Genomic DNA, 26624 nt, shown 5'->3' on the forward strand with positions numbered 1-26624 from the left:
CCACCAAAATATCATGATATATTGAAAACATTGACTACAAAAATGCCTTGGATAATCCAGAACCTTGGATAATCGAGTCTTGGATAAGTGAGACTCTACTGTACCAACATTTATTCCAACCCAACATATTTTAGAAAGCATCAATTCTTTCTCTAGGGCAAGTAAACTTCTTGTCTCTCTCATTATTGAATCAATACAGTCTGAGGCATCCCAGAACAGTTTCACCCCCACTAATTCATTGCCTATTTATTGGGACGAGGGGGTAATTTTTATGGTGTAGGTTTAAGTAACCCCCTTGGATCCAATATTATATAGTGGTTTAAGGATTACTCTCTAGACTAGGGTTCAAATCTTCCCTCGGCCATGGAAAATGTTCACCCATGCTCAGTCTTTCCCTTAGTTTTGTGCCTTGTCTTTTAGTGTAAAACCCATTTCACTGATGGAGAGATATACTGCGGGCTGTGGCGCAGGCTGGTGAGTAGCCAGCTGTCAGCTGCAACAAATCACTCTGACTAAGAGGTCATGAGTTCGAGGCCAGCTCGGAGCCTGCGTTTGTCTTTGTTCTATGTTAAGGCATTGAATGTTTGCCTTATATGTGTAATGTGATCCACCCTGAGTCCCCTTCGGGGTGAGAAGAGCGGAATATAAATACTGAAAATAAATAAATATTGTTGTGAATTGGATCACCCTCCTTTTATGTACTAAGCCTGTATGTAACCCAGTGTTGGGGGCGGCGGAGAGGTATGTTTAATTAAAAGGCTGCTGTAGAGATTAAATGATAAACAGTGCCATAAGGCCAGCCGACTATTTTGACTTCAGATTTAGTACTGTCCTTAATTTATCATGCCAAGCAAGCCCATCTGCATAGACCCATAAACAAAAATGGAGAGTGCAATAAATATGCCCTTACGTTTACCCAAATGTTTAAAGTGGAACATGCTTTTATTGTCCTCTCAGGTCGCTAGTGAAGATGAATTAATTTACTGCTGTAAAGTACTGTGATGTTTTCGAATGCAAAGTATGCTGAAGAGAAAAAAAGGCTTCAATGAAAATAGCAATTAAGGAAAGGGGGTTCCTGTTCCTCCCTTTGATGTGTCTTTCCCAATTTCACATTCTCTCTGCCATCAGTATGCATGAAAAAAGGTCCATAAGAACTGCACATGCCTGTTCCTTTTCATGCCCGGACAGTACAGCTTTCAACCTGGTGTCCTCATTATTTTAAATAGTGATTCTGTGGGAGGAGGAAATTTATATGTTTTCTGTTACCGTTCTCAGTTTTTCCTCTGGCTCTGCCATTTGCTTGTTGAAATTGGATAATTATTACACAATTCTGCTACACTGCCCAGCAACCATGGGGAGGGGTTTCTACTCTGATATTTCCTCAGCCAAAAGCCAATCAAAAATACTTACAGTACTTACTTAATTTATAGTGAACGTTTCTTCTTTCCTGTAAGCTCATGTAAACTTCACATAAACGCAGGGCAGGGTACCTGGGATTCTTATTAGGGAATGGAAACATTTGCTTTTTCCATCCTTCTCGCAAGAATAAATAATTCAACAATTTTCTCTAGGGAAATATAAAGAGTTTTGAAAGCCCTGTTCATATTTCAGGAAGAAAGGAAGAAGAAAAGGGAAGAAAGGTAGAAGAAAACAAGCATGTTAGCGTAGTACATTCAAAGCATCCAAATGACATGACTGCTTGCACAGAAGATGGGAAACCCCTGTCTCAGGCCCCTTCCACGTTGCCATATAAAATCCAGATTACTGTATATACTCGAGTACAGTAGAGTCTCACTTATCCAACATAAACGGGCCGGCAGAATGTTGGATAAGCGAATATGTTGGATAATAAGGAGGCATTAAGGAAAAGCCTATTAAACATCAAATTAGGTTATGATTTTACAAATGAAGCACCAAAACATCATGTTAGACAACAAATTTGGCAGAAAAAGTAGTTCAATACGCAGTAATGCTATATAGTAATTACTGTATTTATGAATTTAGCACCAAAATATCACTATATATTGAACACATTGACTACAAAAATGCGTTGGATAATCCAGAATGTTGGATAAGCGAGTGTTGGATAAGTGAGACTCTACTGTATAAGCCTAGTTTTTCAGCCCTTTTTTAAAAACTGAAAAAGCCCCCCTCGGCTTATACTCGGGTGAGGGTCCTGGTTGGCTTATATTTGGGTCAGATTATACTCGAGAATATATGGTACATTTATTATTTTTTTCTATTATTATTGGTATTATTACATTTATTCTTTTTCTCTACTATTGTTGCTACTATTACATTTATTTTACTCTGTTATTATTATTATTACATTTATTATTTCACTCTGATCTTATTATTATTGCATTTACTATTTTACTCTATTTATTATTACTTGTATTATTTTCCTGTATTTATTATTATTATTATTACATATATTATTTTACTCTTATTATTATTAAAAGGATACTTAAGCACATTTACATTGAAGAAGATGAGAATAATGATTTGAACAGTCTTATCTTAAATTTGAGCTTTATGTAAATACAGTAGAGTTTCACTTATCCAACACTCGCTTATCCAACATTCTGGATTATCCAACACATTTTTGTAGTCAATGTTTTCAATACATCATGATATTTTGGTGCTAAATTCGTAAATACAGTAATTACTACATAGCATTACTGCGTATTGAACTACTTTTTCTGTCAAATTTGTTGTATAACATGATGTTTGGGTGCTTCATTTGTAAAATCATAACCTAATTCGATGTTTAATAGGCTTTTCCTTAATCTCTCCTTATTATCCAACATATTCGCTTATCCAACGTTCTGCCGGCCCGTTTACGTTGGATAAGCGAGACTCTACTGTATTCAAAAACATTTAACCTACTGATGCCGCAATTAATGTAATTTTATTGGTATCTATTTATATTTCTGAAATTTACCACCCTCGTCTTATACTGGAGTCAATGTTTTCCCAGGTTTTTTTGTGGTAAAATTAGGTGCCCCAGCTTATATTCAGGTCGGCTTATACTCAAGTATATACGGTATTTGCTTTGGATAGGATTATATGGCACTGTAGACCCACATAATCCAATTCAAAACAGATAATGTGGATTATCTGCTTTGATAATCTGGATTATATGGCATTGCAGAAGTGCCTGAGAGTCTTAAAGTAATGTGAACCATATTCAGAAACTGAGTCCATTTTTTAACCTGAAGTTCTGAGCTATTGTGATTTGTAGTGAAAAGGGTTCAACGTTAGACAATTAATACATAATTATTGCCTATTTCTACAGTTGTGAATCACTTACCATGATGGTGCCTGACTATTACCACTGTCTGGATTTGAAATTTGGATTACCAGTCCAAGGAGGTGCTCTGATGATATTAAAATATTGTCATGGGGCAGCATGAAGGAAAGATATGTGTATTTATAGAACTGTTGCCCTGCTTTTGACCTGAGCATCCTCAAAATGGCCTACAGCAATCAATAGAAGCAATGCAATGTGTGAAAATGCAAACAGTCAAAACCCACTATAAATCCTCAAAAATAACAATGCCAGTGGATAAAAGAACCAGACAAAGTATCTTATAAAGCCACTAAAAACAATAGTAAAAGGTAAAGGTTTCCCCTGACGTTACGTCCAGTCATGTCTAACTCTGGGGGTTGGTGTTCATCTCCATTTCTAAGCAGAGACGGTGTTGTCCGTAGACACCTCCAAGGTCATGTGACTGGCATGACTGCATGGAACGCCGTTACCTTCCCACCGGAGCGGTACCTATTGATCTACTCACATTTGCATGTTTTCGAACTGCTAGGTTGGCAGGATCTGGAGCCAACAGTGGGCGCTCAAGCCATTCCCGGGATTTGAACCTGGGACCTTTCGGTCTGCAAGTTCAGCAGCTCAGCGCTTTAACACACTTTGCCACCGGGGTTCCTAACAAAATAATAGGCAGTGTGCTAAATGAATGGGTTTAGAGACAAAAAACTATTCATAACATCGGTGTCACCTCTCTTTTTTGTAGTCACACGTCTGATGTGTGACACCCAGCCACTTGCCCTGGAAAAATGTGGAGTTCCTGGAATGATCTTCTTCTTTCCAAGCTATTTTCCCAATGGAGGGTTTAGCAATAGCATAGTGAGTGACATTTCCACAGGCCTTTGTTTTGGGCATCCTCAGGTCTCAGGTTGGCAGTGTCCATCCATCTTTTCTTTGGCCATCCATGTGGTCCTTGTCCTGCAATCTCAAAACGTAGTGGTGTTTCTGCTACGGATGTTGGTTCTCTCCTTATGACATGGCCGCACCACCATAGTTTTGCTTCCTGCATGTTTATGTTTTTATTCCTAGTCTTTGACGGATGTCATCATTTGGCACATGGTCAAGAAGTGTCAAGTGTCCATCTCAGCATTTTCATTTCCATTGTGTTAAGGGCTTGTTCCTGTTTCTTTGTTGCTGGACAGCACTCTGCCCTGTACTTGGCAAACAACTCTAGTGTGGATATTAGCCTTGAGTTAGTTGTTCAGGCATTTTTGAGTCACACAGAATGCCAGTTGTTTGCCGCTATTTCATCCAGGCTGCATTCAACCAGGAATTAGTTTGAGAATTGGCCGTCTGCAAGGATGTTGCCCAGGGGACGCCCGGATGTTTTGATGTTTTACCATCCTTGTGGGAGGCTTCTCTCATGTCCCCGCACGGAGCTGGAGCTGATAGAGGGAGCTCATCCGCGCTCTCCCCGGGTGGGATTCGAACCTGGCAGCCTTCAGGTCAGCAACCCAACCTTCAAGTCACAAGGCTTTTATCCCCTACGAATTAGTGAAATGATCTCTAATGAAAATCTTTAGATCACATGACAAGAGAATGTATAAACAGTCAATAGGATCGTAATGTCAGAAACAGAACTGTGAACTTGCTGGGAGTGTGATTGGGTGCCATTATACATTACGGAAAAATGAGAACAATACATTCTGCTGCCCATTCCATTTCCAGTAACCGTATCCTGGCACAGCTAAAGTCTTCAAGACCATTTGCTGTTACGGTTCTTACACTGGTATGTCAAGCTTCTAAAAACAACATGAACTGCATTTTCAGTTGCTGCAGTCTGACCTTAGGATCCTGGCTTGGTTAAGAAATAATGATGATCATCAAGGATTTGCATGTCTTAATGGTTCTTGATCAAGATTTCAACCTGAATTTTCATGGGTAGCAGACTTGGGCCCCTTCTACACTGCCATATAAAACCCAGATTATCTGCTTTGAATTGGATTATATGACAGTGTAGCCCAGTGGTTCCCAATTCATGGGGTGCAGCCCAACAGTGGGTCACGAGAACAAAAATCTGGTCTGCGAACCTCCTTTTTTATTATTTATTTTATTTCTGCTCCCTTCCACAGAGCTCACCATTGCATTGGATAGACCACATCAACTCTAGATTATTAAATATAGTTTTCTGTGGGTGAGCAGATGGCGACTCCTAGATGGCGTATGTTCTGTATCAGAAACTAAAGCTGATGTGGTCTATCCACTGCAGTTTTCTGAGTCAGCACCCCAAAGAACCAAACTGAATCTAAAGTTGGCCAAAAACTGATTTGTAACACTTTTGGTACTAATGTTGGAGAGTGGTCCCTGGTCAAATGGGCCTTGATCAAGTGGGCTCTTATTTTAAAAAGGTTGGGAACTACTGGTGTAAGCTCATATAAGATACTAGCTGTGCCTGGCCACGCGTTGCTGTGGCGAAGTATGGTGGTATGGGAAATAAAGTATTGAGGAATTGGTGGTAGTTAAGGTAAAGGGTTTTCCCCTGACATTAAGTAAAGTTGTGTCTGACTCTGGGGGTTGGGGGTCATCTCCATTTCTAAGCTGAAGAGCCGGCGTTGTCCATAGACTCCTCTAAGGTCATGTGGCATAACTGCATGGAGTGTTGGTACCTTCCTGCCGGAGCAGTACCTATTCATGTACTCTCATTTGCATGTTTTTGAACTTTAGAGTTCACAGAAGCTGGGGCTAACAGTGGGGGCTCTCTCCGCTCCCCCAATTCAAGCCTGCGACCTTTCGGTCCAGAAGTTCAGCAGCTCAGTGCTGAATATAATATAAGATTATAAATGAGTTATATAGCTGTGTGGAAGGGCCTTGAGTCTACACTGCCATATAATCAAGTTCAAATCAGATAATCTGTATTTTATAGGCAGTGTGGAAGAGGCCTAGGTGAGGCCTAACTCTGCCTGTCCCCTGGGCTGAGTGGGTTGCTAGGAGACCAAGTGGGGATTGCTTAGCTTTCTAACTGGCAGGAATGGATAAAACCAATTATTCCTCTCCCTCTAATTAGGACTTTATTTTTCTTTTCTTTTTGTTGTATGAATGTAGAGGCATGGATGAGAGGTTGTGCTGCCAAGTTTAGTGTTTCTGGGATGTGTAGTTTTGTTGTTTTTTCCTAGGCCGAAGTTTCATTACCCTTTTATATATATAGATGAGCCTACTTCGTAACAGATAATGTGGGTAATCTGCTTTGGTAATCTGGATTAAATGGCAATGTAGAAGGGGCCTAAGACTGCAGTCCTGCAGCCCCTTGACAGGGAGCAAGACCTACCGTGTTTCCCCGAAAATAAGACAGTGTCTTATATTAATTTTTGCTCCCAAAGATGCGCTAGGTCTTATTTTCAGGGGATGTCTTATTTTTCCATGAAGAAGAATTCACATTTATTATTGAACCAAAAAAATTGAACATTTATTATGTACTGTACAGTAGTTATCATTACAAACCAGCACAACCAGACAAACTGTGAATCCTATCAAAAATTTCTTGTTACTACCATTATTTCTATGTACAACAATCTATTGTATGTACATTTACCGATCCTGCATGCTCTGGTGTTCTGTTCAGCGGGCATGCTTCCAAACAAAAACGTTGCTAGGTCTTACTTTTGGGGGAGGTCTTATATTTAGTAATTCAGCAAAACCTCTACTAGGTCTTATTTTCTGGGGATGTCTTATTTTAGGGGAAACAGGATATTGGAGTCATAGAAATATATGAAAAAACATGCATAGGATTGTGCTCTATAGCTGTCACACAAAAATCTCTGATGGTGAATGGATCTATATCTTCACAATAGCTTCCAATCACCTATCCATGATGCATGCATCATATGTGTAAATGACCCTTCATAATGATGCTATCTAAAGGATGAAAAACTTCAGTAGCACACCCCAATCTCACTCATCATTTGGGATTTGTGAATGACAAGTGTTCTGGAGCAACACTTTGATAGTGTCTGCTATTTTCTACAGTTGCAATATGAACAGCTAATCATCAATGAAACTGCCGGAACGAAAAGGTTCAAATAAACACCATCACTATCATCATCTTCATCATATCAATTGGGTCCAGTTCCTACAGTGATTCCCAGATTGGTGCCATCAACCAAGAATGTCAGCCTAGTTTCAGTGTTCTGTTGTTAAATGGAAGCCAGTTTAACAAGAGTTCAGGAATCAAACAGATTCCAAATGCCTCTGGAGCTGCAGTGCTATATCTGTTTGCAATCCTGCTCCCCAAAGAGAAGGATGGAAATGAGGCAGGAACAAGCTAAGGTATCAGTCATGACATTTAGCTTTTAGTACGCATCCATGGAAACTGAGCAGCATATACATTCATTTGAGGGCAAATCCCCAAAGGAAATGCCATTTGCTAGCCATCCTTTTTTATCATCTTTTATCTGCAGGTAACCATTTAGCTAAATACAATAGTTTTGTTTCCTTTGTATATAAAAAAAGAGCGTTATGTTCAGAGGGGAAATTTGAATCTTCTTGCTTGGGAGGGCATTCCATATGGATATTGATGACTATCAAGTTTCTCTATGAGAGTTCAATCTAGTAATAATTTTACCTAGAGTGTGATCTCTCTATATCTGCGGGACTGTCACCCACAGTTTCACCTACCTGCCTCCAACAAAATATGTCCTCTCAAGGAAATTTCTGATCCACCAAAAGATTCAATGGCAATTGTCCACCAGACATTACTGGGGGATCTCGAAAATTGCTGGAGAGGATATCTCTATGATAACCTGTGACAGAAGTTGTTCATTTCAATAGAGTTTGCTATTATCCATGTTTTCCCATTTCCATGGTAAACTGAGGAATGTGGAATTGGGTGTCCTACTACATGTTGCATTATTGCATATCCTACTACAATAATTCAAAAAAGTAATATAATGAATCTGCATTGGTGCTCATATGTTTAAGTCACCTTGAGTCCCAGATTTAGAAGAAGGGTGTATAAAGATCTTAATAAATATAATAATAACTATAGTAGTTGCCTCCTGCCAACCTAGCAGTTCGAAAACATGCAAATGTGAGTAGATCAATAGGTACCGCTCCGGCGGGAAGGTAATGGCGCTCCATGCAGTCATGCCGGCCACATGACCTTGGAGGTGTCTACGGACAACGCCGGCTCTTCGGCTTAGAAATGGAGATGAGCACCAACCCCCAGAGTTAGACATGACTGGACTTAACGTCAGGGCAAACCTTTACCTTTTTATAGTAGTTGCAGTAAAAATAAGAGGTTATTTAATATTTCAAGACAAAAAAAAAACCTTCACAGTTTAATAGAGGTGTCTGTAGAACTGGCCAGCTTGTTAGGATCACTGAAAAATAAAGTAGTTTTGTCTTGATGAACGTTCAAATTACCCTCAGCATGCTTCGCAAGGATGTATTCGATACACTGTTATACTAGAAAAGCTGGTCAATATTATTGTTAAGTACAGATACATTTATATTCCAGGACTACCAAGAAGTTGTTTTTGATTGAAAGTCATACAGAGTGGCTAGCTTTCCAGTCTTAATCAAATCACAGATTTCTACAGCAGAATTTTGGTTTTACAACCAAAATATTTGTATATTGCATTACCTTATTCACAATATACATTGTAGGTACATCAATTCTTAGAATTGCAAGATGGAAAGAAATCTGAATTTTATTAGTAGTCCTCACAAGGGTGTGTGTATAAATCTCGAAGCTATCCGTCAACATTTGGTGACCCTGTGAATTTCAAAGGGTTTTCTTATGTAAGGAGTAGTCAGACCTGATTTTGCTTCTTCCTTCCTCTGAATTATACAGCAGGGCTTCTTAAACTGTGACCTCTTTTTGTCCAAGAAATTTTAATGTGATATAAAAATAGATATATATAGGATGGCTAAATCCATGGACGGGGGCCCCTGATGGCACAGTGCGTTAAAGCGCTGAGCTGCTGAACTTGTGGACCAAAAAGTGCCAGGTTCAAATCCCGGGAGCGGAATGAGCGCCTGCTGTTAGCCCCAGCTCCTGCCAACCTAGCAGTTAGAAAACATGCAAATGTGAGTAGATCAATAGGTACCGCTCCGTCGGGAAGGTAACGGTGCTCCATGCCATCCACATGACCTTGGAGGTGTCTACGGACAATGCCGGCTCTTCGGCTTAGAAATGGAGATGAGCACCAACCCCCAGAGTCAGTCACAACTGGACTTAACGTCAGGGGAAAACCTTACCTTACTAAATCCATGGACACGGAGGCCCAACTGTACCACAGCAATAACAATCAGTGCATGCCTAAGTCCCAAGTACAGTAGAGTCTCACTTATCCAACATTAGCTTATCCAACGTTCTGGATTATCCAACGCATTTTTGTAGTCAATGTTTTCAATACATCATGATATTTTGGTGCTAAATTCGTAAATACAGTAATTACTACATAGCATTACCTCATATTGAACTACTTTTTCTGTCAAATTTGTTGTATAACATGATGTTTTGGTGCTTAATTTGTAAAATCATAACCTAATTTGATGTTTAATAGGCTTCTTCTTAATCTCTCCCTATTATTCAACATACTCGCTTATCCAACATTCTGCCGGCCCGTTTATGTTGGATAAGTGAGACTCTACTGTGCAAAAAAATCAAACCCCTTAAATAAAATACAGTGACCCCTCAGTGTCCACTAGGGTTTGGTTTGCTAGTGGATATTCCCGATGTGGATACCAAAACCAATGGATGCTCAACTCCCATAATACACAAATATGTAGTAAAATGGTGTCTATTATATAAAATGGTAAAGTCCATTAGCACTCTTCACCATTTGGCTTGTAGTGATGGAAGTCACAGTCCAACAACATCTGGTAGGCCATACTTTATCCATTTCTGGGCTAGATCCAATGTTAGTCCTACCTAGAGGAGACCCATTTGAAATCAACTAGGGTTAGGTTAGTTGTCATTAGGTTGAGATTAAATTAATTATCTTATTAATTTAACTGGTTCTACTTTAAGAACCAAGATTGGGTTCAGTCCATTATTCTTTAAACATATTTAAACATATCTATTGAATGTTGACAAAGAAAAAAAAACCCCTAAAACCTCACTATAATAAAGGAGAAAAATAGTTGTTCTTGGTGCTGTGACAGAGCCAGAAATGTTTGATTACAGTCATGATTGCAGTAGGACACAAACTTGAGTGCACAAATATTTCTGAGAATATCTTCATACATCTATGAGAACCTCATTTTCCATATTTTTACAAATCCATATCATGCCCTTGAACCACATGTACAGGTCATGTATCAATCATGTTAATACAGTTCCCAGTGGTGACAAAATGATTGTTATTGTGTTTGACTTTTAAAAAACATATTTCAGTGATGGAGTAGCTTTAGATAACAGTGCTTAAATGCAATGCCTTTACTTCTCCCTAGGCAAAATGTGATATACAAACCCATAAGCCATCACTATCCACCAGTAGCTCGTATTATGCCATGGTATTTTATTCAATGCTATATAGAGAAAGACAAGGATGAATATCACAAGAAGTTCACAGTGTGACATTGTTCATACAGAACTATTCATGGGCAGTAAGGTTATGCCAGTCAGTCTTTACTAATTGGCTAGGCATGTTACTTGCTATATTTTCTCACTATTACTACTAGATTCCAAATCAGTGGGTTGTTGAATGCAGTCTGACTTTAGTCCAGGGTTTGCAAACCACTAAACTTTATGCCTAAACTAAAGTGATATGCTTGGACAGATTCTTTTGGCATTTAGAATAAATTGAATTAATCATTTCACTGGCATGGAAACCAATTAGACGTCCTTGTTGCAGCCTCACTTGCTGGCAGGAAGATAGAAATGTTGTCTTTCTTATGCCCTGGTCAGCAGCTAAACAAACTTCTTTGTGCCATCCAGTCTCTGCAACTTTAGGAGGATAGGTGGAGATAAACCATTAAGTTACAGCTCCATAAGTACACTGCCAATCTCAGATTCCAGTTATCATTTTGTCTGTTTAGGCCTAGCTTCACATACTTCAGATTTTCTGGAGTTCCCATTGCTACTAATTGGGTCTGTACGAATTGTGAAGCTGAAACAGACTCCAGCTTCTCCATTCTACATTTCTCCTCTGCGGATGTCTGTGTCTCCATTCGAATACAGACTTTTAGTGGAGGAGAATCATGGTCTGTAGACAAGTTGTCTCACTGCCCACATTTTCCAACGTGCCATTATGAGTGTTTATGGTTTTTCTGAAAAGATGCAATTTTGGTGAATGTATTCCTTAATTGTATAAGGACATTTAGGAAAACGGGAAAGTGGTCATTTCATGATCAAGAGACCTTATTGAAAGAAAAAATGAGAATTACATTGTGACTCCAAGATGTTATTTTTAGGATTTTAGGATGATAGCCATGTATAAATATGTGAGGAGAAGTCATAGGGAGGATGAAGCAAGCTTGTTTTTACTGTCCTTGAGACTAGGATGCGGAACAATGGCTTCAAACTACAGGAAAGGAGATTCCACGCGAACATTAGGAAGAACTTCCTAACTGTGGGAACTGTTCAGCAGTGGAACTCTCTGCTCTGAACTGTGGTGGAGGCTCTTTCTTTGATAACCATCTCTTGGGGATGTTTTGAATGTGATTTTCCTGCTTCTTGGCAGGAGGTTGGACTGGATAGCCCATGAAGTCTCTTCCAACTCTATGATTCTATGATTCTAGCGAGCAAGCAGTGGTGGGTTCTATATCAGTGAGATGATGAATCCATTTGTGGTCTGAGTTCACAGTTTAAGGAACTTTCCAAGATCCTAAACCCATTTTATGGATGCAACATCTGGTCAGATAATAAAAATACTAATGTTAGTATTGAATAAGTAGTAATGTTAGATGAATAAGTATTAGTACTTTATGCTTAGTTAATAAAATCCCTCCCTATTCCAACCTAAAGCCTGGCTTCAGTAGAACCTATAATTTTGGGCAGAGCAGAACAGAAAGTTTACTATTTTAATCTTTGAGGTTACAGTCATACTTGGATGGAATTCAGAAGCCCCACATCCCCTAAATCAGGGGTCTCCAAACTTTTTAAACAGGGGGCCAGTTCAGACTGTTGGAGGGCCGGACTATAGTTTTTTAAGTGATATTATAATATATTTTATATTATGTATTAAATTTTATATAATATATGATACATTATTTATATTATATTAAAATCTATACATTATCTATGTATTTTAGTATTGTATATTGCATTATATTTTGTTCATATAATATTTATTGTGAACCATATATTGCATTATATTGAAATATATAATATATAATATATAATAGAATGCATAATATATATATCATGTGTTGTAATATAATAATACAGTAGAGTCTCACTTATCCAAGCTAAACGGGCCGGCAGAAGCTTGGATAAGCGAATATCTTTGATAATAAGGAGGGATTAAGGAAAAGCCTATTAAACATCAAATTAGGTTATGATTTTACAAATTAAGCACCAAAACATGATGTTATACAACAAATTTGACAGAAAAAGTAGTTCAATACACAGTAATGTTATGCTGTAATTACTGTATTTACAAATTTAGCACCAAAATATCACGATATATTGAAAACATTGACTACAAAAATGCCTTGGATAATCCAGAAGCTTGGATAAGCGAGGCTTGGATAAGTGAGACTCTACTGTACATGTGTTATTACATTGCATTGTATTAAAATATATTATGTACTTTATAATGCAATGCACAACATGTAATACAATACGTAAGATATAATATATCATATTTGCGTTATTACATTGCATTGTATTAAAATATATTATTATATAATGAGAGGATTCATCTTTTGTCACACTGTTTTCCAGTTTCCAGCCACAAAGTTGGAACTGCATTCCAAAGTGCACTCTCTTGCAGCCATGTTTCTCTATGCAAATGTGTTTAGGATTGATGGTTAAAACTACTTTCCATTTTCAGCCTCTCAACCTCTCTCTCATTCTCACTTTGTCCTTTCATTTTGACTGTTTTTTAAGCAACCTGCTATTAAATCTCCCCCTCCCCTCCCCCAAATCTTTCTTGTGGACTAAATATATCTAAACCTTTGTCAGTCATTGATTTTGAAGTCTAATTGCACTATTTCATTCCTGTTCTAAGAACAATGAGGGAAAATGGTATGCCATTCCTGTGATGGACTGGGTGACATTCCTGGCTGCATTCAAAGTGCACCATATGTTCCTCATCCCTTCGATACACACAATGTTGATCTGAAATTCATCCATCTGAATAGAAACTGGAGTTTTAATCCAGGTTTTCTTCCTTGAGCTTCTGCGGGAGGTGGGACAAGCAAAAAACCTACATCTGAAAAATCAACCATATCTGGTTGGACTCTAATACACACCAGTCCCAACCACCAAGCCTAGTGGTTATCAGTGGTGGGAACTTTTTAACACAACTAAAGATTATCTAGGGCCCCTGGTGGTGGTGCAGTGTGTTCAAGCGCTGAGCTGCTGAACTTGCAGACCGAAAGGTCCCAGGTTCAAATCCCAGGAGCGGAATGACCGCCCGCTGTTAGCCCCAGCTCCTGCCAACCTAGCAGTTCGAAGACATGCAAATGTGAGTAGATCAATAGATACCACTCCGTCGGGAAGGTAAGGGCGCTCCATGCAGTCATGCCGGCCACATGACCTTGGACGTGTCTACGGACAACGCCGACTCTTCGGCTTAGAAATGGAGATGAGCACCAACCCCCAGAGTCGGTCACGACTGGACACGTCAGGGGAAAACCTTTACCTTTAAAGGTTATCTGTTTTAACTGTGAAGATGAGATTCATTTTAAAGAACTAGAATGTGGGAGAAAATTGTAATAAACTATTACTGCATGACTTAATTATTATTATTCTTGGTATAGTGTTTGATGTGTGCTCAGAATGAAGGCTGAACTACCTTGGGCAAGGACCTAGTGATGGATGCAAGCCAGTCCCAGGTGATGTAGTGCATTTGTCAACAGGAATAAATGCACGATACTCCACTTAGGCAGAAAAAATGAAATGCAAAATTACAGAATGGGGGATGCCTGGCTCAACAGAAGTATATGTGAAAAAGATCTTTCACCAAACGCAGCGCACAAACACGAGTCAAAGAACATGAAAGGCACTGCAGACTAATTCAACCAGAGAAATCAGCCATAGCAGAGCACTTGATGAACCAGCCTGGACACAGTATATTATTTGAGAACACAGAAATGCTTGACCACTCCAACAACTATCATGTCCGACTACACAGAGAAGCCATTGAAATCCACAAGCATGTGGACAACTTCAACAGAAAGGAGGAAACCGTGAAAATGAACAAAATCTGGCTACCAGTATTTAAAAAAAACCCTCAAAAATCAAAACAATAGATGGAAAGCAACACTCTGAGGGCAGAGGAGCCCCAAGGACGGCTAAGGACTCTTAACAAAGGATGCCCCCCTGGCAAGAGACAAACCTTTCCAATGCTAATTAGGGTGATTAACTGAAACATTAACACTGGCTTCCAACTGACAAAGGACTTTTGTCACACCCTGGACTCTCCACAGATATATATTTTTTCCTTCCTTGCCCAGTTTATCCATGCCTCACAGCCTCTGAGGATGCCTGCCATAGATGTGGGTGAAACGTCAGGAGAGAATACTTCTGGAACATGACCACACAGCCCGAAAGACATACAACAACCCTGAGATCTTTCACATCTTTTTCACAAGTTAAACATGAGCCAACAATGCGATGCGGCAGCTAAAAAGCCAATGGGATTTTGGCCTGCATAAATAGTCAGGGAAGTCATTGGTCAGGCCACACCTGGAATACTATGTCCAATTCTAGGCACCACAATTTAAGGGAGATATTGACAAGCTGGAATGTGTCCAGAGGAGAGCAACTAAAATGATCGAGGGTCTGGAGAACAAGCCCTATGAGAAGCGTCTTAAAGACCTGGGCATGTTTAGCCTGCAGAAAAGAAGGCTGAGAGGAGACATGATGGCCATGTATAAATATGTGAGGAGAAGTCATAGGGAGGAGGGAGCAAGCTTGTTTTCTGCTGCCCTGCAGACTAGGACGCATAACAACGGCTTCAAACTTCAGGAAAGGAGATTCCACCTGAACATTAGGAGGAACTTCCTAACTGTTAAACAATGGAACTCTCTACCCCAGAGTGTGTTGGAAGCTCCTTCCTTGGAGGCTTTTAAACAGAGGCTGGATAATAATCTGTCAAGGGTGCGTTGAATGCGATTTTCCTGCTTCTTGCAGGGGGTTGAACTGGATGGTCCACAAGGTCATTTCCAACTCTATGATTCTAGTGAGCAAGAAGTGGTGGGTTCCATATCAGTGAGATGATTAATCCAAGTTCCCACTTAAGGAGCTATCCAAAATTCTGAACCTATTTTGTGGATGTAGCATCTGGGATAACTCCATTAAGATTTGGACTAAAGCCTAGAGGACATTCCTTAATCCACTGATATGGGAGCCACCATACTGGATCAAAGTGGAGACCTATACTGTCTCCAAATCTTTCAGCTGATTCTTGTTGTCCTTATGTGTCTTCAAGATGTTTCTACTTACGGTTACATTATGATAGTTTTCTTGGCAAGCCTTTGGCATTGTCTTCTTCTAAGGCAGAGAGAATGTGACTGACCCAAGCTCATCTGGTGAGTTTCCAGGGCAAAGCAAAGATTTGAACCCTGGTCTCCCTGAAAGGTGCCACATTGCATGGGACCTACTTTAAGCTGATATGCATGAAAAGAAACAGTAAAAAAGCCTTCTGGGTTCAGTTTTAGTTCATAGGCTAGAACAATTTACATTTCACAGAACTATGTCTAAGAATGGAACAATGCAGTCTAGGAGATCTTTGCTTCAGATCTCATCTCACCTCCACACTATACACATGTACAATCTCACTGTGGGGATAAAAGTACTGATCGACCTTCTCTTACAAAGCTTTATAGGGATCACTAAGGTAAGTGAAGTGGAAAACTGACTTAATAAATAAATAATGATACATGAGACATTTTGAACTGGAACTGAACTAAAATTCCTCAGAAACCATTTATCCCCCTGAGGAAATGTCTGTTATTCTTTTTCCTTTTTATGACCTCAGCTCCCACAAAAAGGAGATTATTTTACATAATAGTCTTCAGATATTCTTCTCTATTTTCGGTGATGGCCTCCATTCAGCTCTTCCCTCCCCTTCCTTCATCATAATGTTCCAGAATACTAGGATGGAGCCATGATGGAGGATGCAATGTTGTCACTAGGGGTTGTGCGAGGTGCAAACTCTCCAAGGTGATACCATCATTTGCTGCTGATAGTCAGCAAATTACTATTTTAAAAACTTGGTCAGTGTTTCGGTGTGTATACTCCCTGCTGTTACAGTGTTCCCTCACTTATTGCTGGGGTTAGGTTCCAGGATCACTCACAATAAGTGAAAATCCATGAAGTAGGGACGCTATATTTATTTTAATATTTATACATTATTTTAGTAGTTATACACTATTTTAAGTCTTTATCAACCAATTGTGTGTTGATAAATAGCCTCCTTCTCCTCCTGTTGCCACTTGGGCTCCTTTTCTCTCTCTTTGGCTTCTCCTTCCACCCTTCCTTAGGCTGTAAATTGTAATTTTTTATGATTTATAATATTGTTTTAGAGTTTATTGAAAAACCGCAAAACAGCGAATCTGCGAAAAGTGAACCACGAAGTAATGAGGGAACACTGTATATATAAAACACAAATATCTTCTTTGTAAGTGCGGCTTATATGTACTGTATCAATATATCTACAAAACTAAAACTCTAAGCTAATTTATATTTTGAATATTCTAATGTACATATGCTCCAAAGAGAGTTGTCATTTTTACCCAATTATAATGATGCTTGAAATAGTGTAGTATAGTCTGCGTGCCCTATAAGCACATACTGTTTCAGTTGCTCCTGGTTTTCATAATAGCTAGTTTAGCTGTATTTTCTGGTATTTTCACTACTATACTGTAATATGATCTGGTATTAGGAGGAGGTTCATGGTGGTGACACCAACTCTATTTTTTTTCGTGCCAGGAGCAACTTGAGTTGCTTCTGGAGTGAGAGAATTGGCTGTCTGCAAGGACGTTGCCCAGGGGATGCCTGGATGTTTTGATGTTTTTACCATCCTTGTGGGAGGCTTCTCTCATGTCCCCGCATGGAGCTGGAGCTGATAGAGGGAGCTCATCCGCCCTCTCCCCGGGTGGGATTTGAACCTGGCAGCTTTCAGGTCAGCAACCCAACCTTCAAGTCACTTAGTCCACTATTACCATCTGGAGGCTCCCCCAACTCTAATGATGTGACTGGGAGGATACAAAATCATGGCCAGTCTACCACCACACTGGCTACAGTTGGTGGTTCCAAACAAAACTTGGGTGGGAGGGGGGCATAGCGGTTGTACTATTGTCTCTTGCTAAATATGATGGCCCTACTCTAAATAGACTTTTAGAAAATATCTCTCCACCCCAAGGAAAAACAGTGAAGAAATATAACCAGGTGGTATAGTAAGTCTACAAATAGAGTGAGCCTGTTGAGAAACCATTTGTACAGATAGCAAGTGTCATATCGACTATCAAGTAAATATAATTATGATTACTACTTAGTGTTGCTGCTCAGCATCACTTGCTTTCTATTGTTTGTTATGAATGCACAAAAACTTGGAAATGTACTTTATAAAAACAACAGTTCCATTTATAATTCCAAACCTCAAAAAGGTAGACAATTACCATTTTAGGACCTTATCAGACAGGCAGGGGCAAAACAACGGTCAGCGGAGGAAACTGCGGGGCAGCGAAGGGAACCGCCAGGCTCTGCTCACTCCCAGTGGGTTCCATGATCTTTCTTTCCATGTAGTTTCCTCATCTGTCCCTGTTTCTTCTTCAGTTCCCCTTCAATGAGTTAGGTGTATACCTGACTCCTCTGGGCTCCACTGTCACAATGCTGCTACAATGGAGCTCCGCGGATTCCCATTGGAATCTCTACGCCATGTGATGGGCTCTGTGGGACTGTTCTGGCAGCAGAGAGAAGCAGAGCTTCTGATAAGGTCCATAGTTTCAGGCTTATCGGGGGGGGGGGGGGGGAATAATGGCCAACACACCTTCATCTCAAAGGCTGGGTCTACACTACCATGTAATCCAGTTTCTGAATCCAGATTATCTGCTTTGAACCGGATTATATGAATCTACACTGTCATGTAATCGAGTTCAAAGTAGATAGTAAAGGTAATGGTTTCCCCTGACGTTAAGTCCAGTCATATCTGACTCTGGGGTGTGGTGCTCATCTCCATTTCTAAGTCGAAGAGCCGGTGTTGTCTGTAGACACCTCCAAGGTCATGTGGCTGGCATGACTGCATGGAGCACCATTACCTTCCTGCCGGAGCGGTACCTATTGATCTACTCACATTGGCATGTTTTCGAACTGCTAGGTTGGCAGGAGCTGGAGCAAACAGCGGCCGCTTCCACCGCTCCTGGGGTTTGAACCTGGGACCTTTCGGTCTGCAGCTCAGCGCTTTAACGCACTTCGCCACCGGGGCTCCTGAAGTAGATAATATGGATTCAGAAACTGCATTAAATGGGCGTGTAAATGAGGCCAAAGATAATTAAAATCTTGCCCTTGTTTGATGTTGTTGCGTACCTTCAAGTCATGGCATTTCATGGTGACCCTAAGGCAAACCTATCATGGGATATTTTGGGGCTAAAGTTATGTGACTAGCCTAAGTTCCTGTAGTGTAGGATCGAACCTTGGCTTTTGGAGTTGTACTCCAGTGCCCAAACCACTATATATCTAAAATAATCTTAATGCTTCAAGTTAGTTGCTTTGTGATATAAAATGCATGCTCATCTACATCGTTTCAACATCTTAACACTAACCACAGAGGGAAGCATTAGACACAGCATGAGCCAGCACTAGAAGCAGATGTCATTCCTTCTCCACCAAACATCCCAGAACTATAAAAGTAACTACAATTACATTTCTACTACAAAAATACTGATGTTACCCTTATTCCTCATCAGTGATGAAACAATTTAGTTATAGGGTTGTTGTATGTCTTTCGGGCTGTGTGGCCATGTTCCAGAAGTATTCTCTCCTGACGTTTTGCCCACATCTATGGCAGGCATCCTCAGAGGTTGTGAGGTATGGAGGTATGGTTGTGAGGTATCCATACCTCACAACCTCTCAGGATGCCTGCCATAGATGTGGGCGAAACGTCAGGAGAGAATACTTCTGGAACATGACCACACAGCCCAAAAGACATACAACAACCCTGTGATCCCAGCCATGAAAGCCTTCCACAACACAATTTAGTTATATTTTCATTGTTGGGTTGACCTTGTGCAAGTTGTATTCATCCTCAGATGAAGACAAAGGCAAAAACTCAGAATAAATCTTTGCCAAGAAGATCCCATGATAGGTTCACCTTAGGGTCAGAAATGAGTCGAAGACACATAACTGATGATTACAACAACAATAACAGCAAACCTGAGCCCTAAAGTTTGGCAGCAGGATAGCTTTTATAACCAAAAGGGGAGAAAAAACCTCATCCAGCTCAGACGAATGTTATCCTTGACTGCTCTATATTATCAACATGACCTAGGACGATAAAAGCTTTTACAGTGATCATATGATATGAGCAATAGCTTGTATGGGACAAGTTTCCTCGTGCAGAATAGCTATTGTTCAATCACATTCATGGCCTTTGTTTGTAAAGCCAAGGACCGCATTGTTCTACTCCAGCTTCAGAAATGGATGTCATTTACTGAACATTACGTCTGATCAATATAACAAGCAAGCAGAGATTTGCAAGGAGAATATAATGGATGTATCTTGTATCTCAGCCTATATGCCCCTTTTTGAGTGGGTTAGCAGCCTAGACTCAAGGAGACAGAAAGTGATGTGGAACAATAAAGGAACAAACCTTGAGTTACAAAGTCAGCCAAAAACAACACTTTAAATTTGCCAGGCTGTCAAATAGCATATAGCAGACCAAAAATGAAATACTGTTTGACCCCAAATTTGGTTTTGCATCCCCTAACAAACATGCTTGCTAGACTACCCTTTTTTCTAGTGAAAGAAAAAGAGAGAGGGGGGGAGGGAGAAAGGTATTTTTTGAAAGCCTTCTGGAGAAATGATTCAATTTTTAATTATACACCCTCCTGTAATTGCAGAACTGGTTTCACCTATTTGCATTCAACAAAATATGTCCTTGCTAGGAATTTTCTAGGTTCTCCAAAGTGACTCTATGGTAACTTCTAACCTATGGTAATGCATGCATTGGTCCTTTTTTGGATTTTTTAGAACAGTGCTGTCCAACCTGTGGTTTTCCAGATGTTTTGAACTTCAGCTCCCAGAAGTCTTGACCACTGGGCAAGCTAAACCAGGCTTCTAGGAGTTGGGGGCCCAGACACTTGGAGGACCAAAGGTTGTGGACCACTGTCTTAGAAGGAAGTATTCGCTATCTTCTTGTTCATCATCCAATGCCATCTCCACTTCAAGCAGACTTCAAAGATCAGGAGCACACTGCTATGGCCATGGCCTGGTGGAGAGTGGGGGACTCATACAGTGTGGATCCCCAGCTGCAGTTTGACTGCTGGGAGAAAATAAGTGGACAAACCCTCCCGGATCTCAGAAAATTGCTGAATATTTATGAGGGCGACCTCAGCTCTGCAGCTAAGATTTTCTTGAGTGCTCACCCATCCATATCCCTCCTGAACAATACAGTGTTGGGAAGTTGCTTTCTGAAGGTTAACTGTGGACGAAATGTGAAGTCTCTGCCTTCTGGATATAGGAGTGCATATGTGTGTATAGGGAAAAAAAACAGGAACCAAAATATAGACATAAATCCACAAACACGAATTCAGTAACTTCTTTTAAAATATGAATCCATGAACATGAGTATCAGACTTTCCCAAAGATCATAAACATAGACGTGGAATAAGACCCAAGATCCACATAGTAATGCAGCATTGCCTGATCTGGCCCTCAAGTAAACAATCCCTTAATTTAAGGACCCACAAAGCCAGGAAGATGCCTTTGATATCTGCTCTGTTGTTTCAAGGATTTCTAACACTGTTGTTTGGATTTTTCACTCTGTATGTTTCACACACATTCTCTGTGACCCCTGTAATCTGGCTCCCTCCTCTCAGAGGCCGAGTTTCAAACTTCTATTAACTTCAGATATGTTCCCAGGGGAACGATCTCTCCCTTCCAGCTCCTTACCTAGAGTTGCTAAGGAATTACTAGGGGAAAGGTCCTCCCTATCGTCCAATGCCATAGCATCTTCCTGCCTGCTCTGCTCTGCAGCTGTTTCACTTTCACTAGACACAGACCCATTATCCGAAGCAGAATTCTGAACTAAAATCCCCTCATTTCCCTCATTGGAAAACCCGTCAGTTCTCACAACCTCTGATAATACAATCCCCCCCGCCCCCTGTCTTCAGCTTCTGGCTTAACTATAGCATTTAGATTGAAATCTTAAAAAGACAGGACACACAATGAAAAAGAGATGCCAGTGAGGAAGGGGATTTAATCTAGCAGATACTGGCTGCTCTTCTTAGGAGGCCACAGTTGGACTGTGCCATAGCTGTCTGCAAGTAAATACAAGTAAAAATTTTATTTCCCTACTTACTAGGTTGATGAGATAGGAGGTGTTTCTGGGGAAGAGAGAAAGCAGAGGTTGGATGGCCATCTGTCGGGGGTGTTTTGAACGTGATTTTCCTGCATCTTGGCAGGGGGTTGGACTGGATAGCCCATGAGGTCTCATCCAACTCTATGATTCTATGTGGTTACTTTAAGCGGATATGATCAAAAATTAATAAAAGATAACAGATATGCATGATGGTATGTTAGAAGATCTGGAAGGCTAAATCCTCTCTTTTCAATTGGAATTTGCATCTTTTTCATTGAAATTCTGGGAGGAGATGAGCTCTCCAAAATTTCTCCTGAACCATACCTCTACGGCACAACTACACACCGTAAAAAACATGCGCCCTTCTGGTTTTTTACATGGGGCATCCAAACAACATCCCATGTAAAAAGAATTCCTTTGGAACAAAGCAGGGAAACCCTGCTTTGTCCCAAAGTAATTTGATAGTGGATTACATCCCGGTCTTCCTAAAGACCTGGGTCTAACCCACTATGGCCGCTGTCTAGACGGCCTTCTCTTGTTTTCTGGGCGGAATCAGAGCTCTAAACCCTTCCCCAAAACCACCCCAAAAAGGGCTTTAAAAATAAAATTACTTACCTGACCACCATTAAACTTTTGCCAGCCCTCTCCTGGCACATTGAAATGATGATCCAGGAGAGGAGGGAGGAAAATTGCTTCTGCCCCCCCCCCCCTTCTTCTCCTGGCGTGTCATTTCTACATGCCAGGAGAGGATCGGCACTAGGGTAATGCCGGCCGGGTAAGTAATTTTCATTTTTAAGGCTTTTCTGGGGGGTTTCTTTTGGTGTCTGGGTGCCCTGCTGGAAAGTCCGGCAGAGCATCTGGACACACACGCATACCACACCTCGGAAAGTGCAGGTTTTTGTTTTTGTTTTTTACTGGTGTGCGGTTTTTTAAACCCGGGTCGGACCAGATTTTCCCCCTGTCTGGAACCACTCTTGGTTTTTGAAAATGCTTGCAAGTTATAAGAAGTGAAATTCAACAAATAACAGAAAAACAATTTTCCTTATTGTATAACATTCATTTTAATAATGCTTATCTTATTCCATAGCCTCACCTTTAAGCTCACCCGTCTCTCTAAATCTTGTGCAATATCTTTTATCAGCTTACTTATATTAAAATCAATCATCTGAGATAAGTCCCTAGGGATAATTATACTCAGATAAGCACAGAATTTGGTTAATATAGTAAGTGCCATTTTTAAAATATGCTAGAGTTTGTCTTGCATTCCCCATAAATATTTTTGACTTGGACCAAGATATTTTTTCCAAAATCAAACATTTCTAATACTTTGGAACATTTCTAGGAAAGCATCTAAATGCTACAACTACGGCTGTCATGCCTTCATCCTATAAAATTCTGGGATTTATAATTAATAGGGTACTTCTTACAAAGCAGTCATTGTGAGAAAATTGTAATGCTGTAGTATAGGGGTGAGGTAAAGGTAAAGGTTTCCCCTGATGTTAAGTCCAGTCGTGAACAACTCTGGGGGTTGGTGCTCATCTCCATTTCTAAGCTGAAGAGCCGGCGTTGTCCATAGACATCTCCAAGGTCATTTGGCCGGCATGATTGCATGGAGCACCGTTTCCTTCCCACCGGAGCGGTACTTATTAATCTACTCACATTTGCATGTTTTCAAACTGCTAGGTTGGCAGGAGCTGGGGTTAACATTCCGCTCCCGGGATTTGAACCTGGGACCTTTTGGTCTGCAAGTTCAGCAGCTCAGTGCTTTAACACACTGTTCCACCAGGGGTAGTATGTGTAAATATACACATTGGGCTCTCCAACAGATAATGTCTAGACAAGCTTCAGATACAAGGATTCCATTGATCTCATGAGATTTAAAATGCATCTGTTTTGGTTACATTGCATAGATTGCTCCAAGGTCACATTTGAGTTTGGAAAGTTTATGGGATATCTACATTGCAGAATTATAACAGTTGGACACTGTATTAACTGCCATGTTTCAGCACCAGAGATATTTACCCTTCTCTATCAGAGATCTATGGTACCCCAACAAACTACAGATCCCAGGAGTCCACAAAATGGAGCTATGGCAGTTCAAGCAGTGTCAAACTGCTGTAATTCTGTAGTGTGGGTGGCTTCTACAACTCATAAAAATAGCAGGAGAGAGATAGAAAAATTGCTTGAGGGTTCTGGAAGTTATAGTATCTTGTCCAAACTTGAAGGATGATAAAAAAATGGTGCACAGAATGTGGACACTTCTATGAAGGAAGATGTAGCCTAAGCCATTGCTTAGTTAGAATTATATAGTGGTGTTTTGGCCTACAGCTTCTAGAAATCCCAGCCAGTTTACCAACAGTTAGGATTTCTGGATGTGGATCTGGGGACCCACAGGTTGAGAACCACTGGAGTAAGACATTGCAAAGCACTTCTAATCTGTCTCCAGCATATATTAAAATTTCAGTGATGCAAAATTATTCTAGTCAGTCTGACAAATCACACATCAATGATGATGACCCTCAAGTGGATTATGATCGATCATAGGGCAGCATCCTTCTCATGGTATATATGTGTCTAGCCGGTACTGCCAAAAAATGAATTAAGGTGTGTTGGGATTTTAAAAGTCAAGCAATCATATTTCAGCTTCCCACTCCTTCCCCTAGTTCTATTTTAAAATAACAACACAGTTCTATTAATATAGCCATAATATAGCCAAACATGGATAAATTACAGCAGTTTCCCAGTTTTTGTTAGATGTAACAAACCCATCTATTACTGTAAAAACAAGATGAATAGCAGGAAAAAAGAATTAGGAGTACTCTTCATCAACCAAGACTGTCTAGATCAACTTCACAGACACACATACATGGACAACATTTCAAGGTTTTGATTCTGAACAGCAAACACTGATGGCTTTGTGACCTTCTGCAATAGCATTTTTCTCTTCTGGGAATGATTGATTTTTCTCTGGCTGCTTTGTAGCGATACAAACTGACCCTCGGCGTCAAAGTGTAAAGTGCCACCAATAGCTAGGGAACAGAAAGGATTTCATCAGCTTTTAAGGAATTAAAATGGAATGTTAGCCATTGAAGGCTTTTGTGTGAGTTTCTGAAAATAGCTGGTCTTGGTTGCTAGGGCCAGAAATCTCATTTTTCACCTTGGCTTAGCAAATATTACTGAACTGGGAGATTTGATAGGGGCAAGATTGTCCAACAACCTTAGTAATAATTATGTCTCCAAACATTGATTAAGTCTATCAATAAGAAAAGAATAGTTTATTAATTTATGAACATGTTCCATGTTTGTGGAAGACACAGGGAAAATTCAAAACATAACAACATCAGATAAACATTTGGTATATCTAAGGGCCCTTCCAGACAGACCCTATATCCCAGGATCTGATCCCAGGTTTTCTGTTTATCCCACATTATCTAGCAGTGGGGATTTAAAGCAGAAAACCTGGGATCAGATCCTGGGATATAGGCCATGTATAAAAGGGCCCTAAGGATGAAGTTAGGATTTCTGGGCAAACTCTTTGGATTAATTGTTGGCAATTGTTGGCCAGGAATCAATTTCACTCAGACACCTCCCCTTCTGTGCCCCACACTCACATATACACACCAAGCAAGACCAATAAATCTTGATTTTCCTCTGCATCCCTTCTCAAAATGGTGGAACAAAGTTATTTGTACAAAAATGGTATTTTTCATATTTTCATGCCTGATCGGCTTTCTATGTAGTTTGAGGGATGGCAGTTTTGATCACCCAAGGGCCACATTTTGTCCTCCCTTGCTTCTGATGATAATGCATATTATTTCACTTATTTCAAAAGGAGTGAAATAATATGCATAAATTTGCAGGACCCTGCAAATGCATCAGAGGCCCTAATGTGTTAAGGGCCCTCCGGCGCATTCTGCCAAGTTTTTTTTATCCTGATGTTCTGCTTTGACAGCATCATTGTTTAGCTCAGGGCTTCTTAAAGTTTTCCATTCATGACCCCCTTCGGCCCAATCATTTCTTACATTGCCCTAGTATATGGGTGTATACTATAGGTATAAAAAATGGAGCATTTACTGATGATAGTTTAAATGGTTTGAATAGCTGATTTTAAAGTAAATATAACTGATTTTAATGTGTGTGTATATTTTTAATAGGAGCCCTGGTGGCGAAGTGTGTTAAAGCACTGAGCTGCTGAACTTGCAGACTGCAAGGTCACAAGTTCAAATCCTGAGAGCTGAGTGAGTGCCCGCTGTTAGCTCCAGCTTCTGCCAACCTACCAGTTCGAAAACATGCCAATGTGAGTAGATCAATAGGTACCGCTCCGGCAGGAAGGTAACGGTACACCATGCAGTCATGCCAGCCACATGACCTTGGAGGTGTCTATGGACAATGCCGGCTCTTCGGCTTAGAAATGGAGATGAGCACCAACCCCCAGAATCAGACATGATTGGACTTAACGTCAGGGGAAACCTTTTTACTGTATTTATAATAATTTTATGTCCCGGCATGGAGTGCTTGCCATATACAGGTAAAGGTAAAGGTTTCCCCTGACGTTAAGTCCAGTTGTGTCTGACTCTGGGGGTTGGTGCTCATCTCCATTTATAAGCCGAAGAGCCAGCGTTGTCCATAGACATCTCCAGGTCATGTGGCCAGCATGACTGCATGGAGCG

General features: G+C 40.3%; 1 protein-coding gene and 1 long non-coding RNA gene across 12 annotated transcripts in view; both read left to right on the forward strand.

The window, feature by feature from the left end:
• The window catches only part of kcnh7 (potassium voltage-gated channel subfamily H member 7), a 471529-nt gene that overhangs the window by 174842 nt on the left and 270063 nt on the right, over positions 1 to 26624 (forward strand). The gene's annotated exons all lie outside the window — the stretch shown is intronic.
• LOC134295682 (uncharacterized) overlaps positions 443 to 26624 on the forward strand; it is a 34597-nt gene continuing 8415 nt past the window's right edge. Inside the window, exon 1 of the long non-coding RNA XR_010002307.1 lies at positions 443 to 26494. This is a non-coding gene — a long non-coding RNA (uncharacterized LOC134295682). The remainder of the gene's footprint in view (positions 26495 to 26624) is intronic.

The sequence above is a fragment of the Anolis carolinensis genome, chromosome 1 (genome assembly GCF_035594765.1).
Source record: "Anolis carolinensis isolate JA03-04 chromosome 1, rAnoCar3.1.pri, whole genome shotgun sequence".
Taxonomy (NCBI): Eukaryota; Metazoa; Chordata; class Lepidosauria; order Squamata; family Dactyloidae; genus Anolis; species Anolis carolinensis.